Here is a 3951-nt window from a genome sequence, read left to right as displayed (position 1 = left end):
TGTTTCTGTGAATCAGTTCCTGACTTGATATGGAAAAGTTTCCCTGGTGGCTTAGACAGTAAAAAATCTACCTGCAATGTAGAAGACCCAGGTTCGATCTGGTCGGGAAGAGCCCCTGGAGAAGGGAATGGCTATCCATTCCAGTATTCTTGCCTGGAGAATTCCATGGACAGAGAAACCTGGAGGGCTACAGTCCATGGGGTCACAAAGAGTAGGACTCCATTGAAGCGACTGACATTTTCACAATTTTGACACGACTGAAGCGACTTAGCAGCAGCATGGGCTTCCCTGGTGGCTCAGCTGGTAAAGAATCCGCCTGCAATGTGGTAGACCTGGGTTCCATCCCTGGGTTGGGAAGATCCCCTGGAGGAGGGAATGTCTACTCACTCCAATATTCTGGCCTGGAGAATTCCATGGACTGTGTAGTCCATGGAGTTGCAAAGAGTGGGACACAACTGAGCGAATTTCACTTTCATCAAACCTCAGAAGTCTTTGTGCATGATTCTAAATCTCAGAGATAAAATAGATTCCCCCCTGACCCACAGCTTCTGGCTGCCTTTCATTGTGGCACTTGCCGTTTTGTATGTTAACATCAATAATACGCAGGAATTGTAACCTTACTCTTATGTGTCTGTGAGCATGAAGAGAGCAAAGTTACAGGGAGTTCTGCATGATAAGCAGTATGTTAAGTCACAAAAGTGGGGATGGGGAGGATGCCTGCCTTGTGGAAAGTTATTTCCACTTCACCTTCTCACTAGTCCCAACTTTTTTTCCCTCTTCATCTGTTTTTTTTATCTCTACCTCCTTTGCTCTTCCCTATCAAACTCTGGATGTAAGCAGAACTGATAGTTTAATGGATGTTTTATTCACTCAATCATTACTTATTAAGCATCTCAGTATGCCAGGCTTTATGCCAGGCTGGTCGAAAGAAAGCATTTGAGATATCACTTTTTTACTGTGGTATTTAAAAAAAACTTTTTAAATTGAAGTATAGTTGATTTACAATGTTTCAGGTGTACAGCAAAGTGATTCAGTGATATATATATATATAATATACAATATATGCACTATCTATAATATAATATATATAATATATACAATACAATATAGTATATAATATACAATATATTAATAATATTATATTGTGTTGGAGAAGGAAATGGCAACACACTCCAGTACTCTTGCTTGGGAAATCCCATGGACAGAGGGCCCGGGCCGTAGTCAATGGGGTCACAAAGAGTTGAATATGACTTAGCAGCTAAACAGCAGCATTATATTGTATATTATATTATAAAATATGTACATGTGCATGCTAAGTCACTTAAGTCAGGTCCAACTCTTTGTGACCCTGTGGACTGTAGCCCAACAGGCTCCTCTGTCCATGGGATTCTCCAGCCAAGAATACTGGAGTGGGTTGCTATGCCCTCTTCCAGGGGATCTTCCCAACCCAGGGATCAAACCTGTGTCTCCTGCTTCTCCTGCCTTGGCAGGCAGGTTCTTTACCACTAGCGCCACCTGGGAAGACCTTTTATAAAATATATACTATATATATGGGACAAGGTATACATGGAGCCTCATATTTCTTGCCCTTAGGGATTTTTTTTAGCCCAGAACAAAAGAAGTCAATGCTTGAGAAGGGTTAGCTGAGTAAAAAGATGCATAATATTTAATCATTGCCCCATAAGCATTTATGCCCAGTGGGGGAAAAATTACACACATAAGTACTGATAATTCTAGTAAATACAATGGATGCTGCTTCCTTACCTGGGATGGTCTTCCCCCTTTTCTTCCTCACCTGACCCACTTAGGCTTATGTACCAGCACCTCCAAGAAGCTTTCCTAAGCCCCCCCACATTGCCTAGGGTGGCTCTTATACCTGTTTCTCTGTCTTAAGGAGCCAGAGCTCAGGACTCACTGAATGAGCCAGGAGATGCGCATGCCCAGAGCAGCCCTTCATCATGGTGGATGGGAGATGGAGGAGGAGGCGGTCAGGCAAGGCAACCTGGGGCACGTACCATGAAGTCTTCCAGACACGCCCTGTGGGAGTGGACCTGAGTGCCCAGACTGGTGACTGTGCAGTATGCACAGACTCCCTCCCTTCCCCATCTCACTTCCCACCTCCCAACCAGTGCATCTTGGGATCCCCTCCCAAATAAACCCTTCTCTCAAGGTTTGTGTCTGAAGGAATCAAGCATGGGAACAGGGAGCCGTCCCTACCCTAGCATACCCCAGACTACATTAGATTTGCCCGTTTTCTGGTCTGTGTGCCTCCCAGCCTATGGGCTCCAGGAAGACAGGGACCAGACCATAACGACCTCTCAATAAGTCTTTATTGACCCCTTGACTCTCACCAGAACTCATAATTAGCCATTTGAAAGAAGATCTTGCTCTTCCCAGATTTTTCTTTGCCTAACTGATTGGAGAATAGTTCTGTTCAAAATTTACTTCTGAGCAAATGAGACCAAGAAATCCTAGATTTGTTTCTGTCTGTGACCAGTTTTCTTTTTTCATTACCCATCACATCCCCAGGCCTCTCTCATCTGGGTTTGAATACCCACTCCACCACAGACTCTGTAGGAACTGGCTTCTTCCAATCACTGTCTGTGGATCAGCTCTTCTCTGCCTGGAATATGCCCGTACCCCTGTTCCTCCTTCCCCAGGCTGGCTCCTATTCATCCTTCCAGACTGAGGACATCACTTTCTTTGAAAAAGTTTCCTTCTTTCACAGGTATATGCCCCGTGCAGAGCCATATTTTTGCAAGCAGACTGATGATGATATCAGGGTGCAGCCTGGCATTATAAGCGGGAGCCCCCAAAACTGCAATTTACTTTTTTTTTCAAAACTGCAATTTAAAATCTCGCCCATGGGGTGGGTCGCCTCCCAGGACCCTTTCCTAATTGGGACTCCAACTTGCTGTCAATGTGGAACTTCCCAGCACTGTTCAAGTCTGGATGTAGATTGTTGGCCCAGTTTGATAATATATATATGCTGTTACTTCTCCTTACTGTTTCTATTTCTTTCTTTTTAATGACTGTGTTTTGAAATTGTCAAACAATCCTCTATTAAATACTGGAATTGTTTATTGTGTTTAAAAAAATAAAAATAAAAAAATAAAATATATACTATATATAATATACACAACATATATAACATAATAACAATTTGTGCATAATACATTATGTATTATACATTACATTATGTAATATATACATTTATAATATGTATATGCTATATGTAACATTGTATATTATATATATACAATTATATACTGTATATATTATATGTTTTTTCAGATTATTTTCCATTGTAAGTTATTACAAGATATTGAATATAGTTCCCTGTGCTGTGCAGTTTGTCCTTGTTATTAATCTATATCATTCTTATTTTCTTTCCCATCACTTCTCTTTCAGTGTCAAGCTTTGAATATTGTTCAAAGATAATGTTTTATTAGAGTTGGCGTCATTGTAAATACCTTCAGCTTCGTAGATTTTAGTCAAAATGCTCAAATTTCTGATTCACCATCTCTGATCTTTTTACACATTGGTGCTGAGGTAGAACAACATTTCGTTATTTTGTTAGGGTGAGTAATGTAAGCTGCTGTAAAAGATACACACACGTACACACACACACCCACACAAAAACCTAAGTAAAGCTCAGTGCCTTAATACAATTAAGTTTCATTTCTGCTCACATTGCATTCTTTTGCAGCTCTCCTCCAGTTGATGACTTGGGCATCCAGGCTCCTTTTTCCTCCTTTGAGGCTACTCTCTTTAGCGCATGGTCTCCACTGCTGCTGTGGAGGGGCAACAGGATCGACTGGGATGTTTTCAGAGGCCAGCCTTGAAACTTTTACCCACATTCCATTGGCCAGAACGTTGTCATATGTCCCCATCCTAACTGCAGAAGAGGTTGGGATCAGTTTCTGGGTTCCCAGGATGAAGACATAGTGC

This window comes from Bos grunniens, chromosome 5 (assembly GCF_055505025.1).
Source record: "Bos grunniens cultivar Pamir isolate PY7600 chromosome 5, Bosgru_T2T1.0, whole genome shotgun sequence".
Taxonomy (NCBI): Eukaryota; Metazoa; Chordata; class Mammalia; order Artiodactyla; family Bovidae; genus Bos; species Bos grunniens.
Note: the sequence above shows the minus strand (reverse complement) of the source record.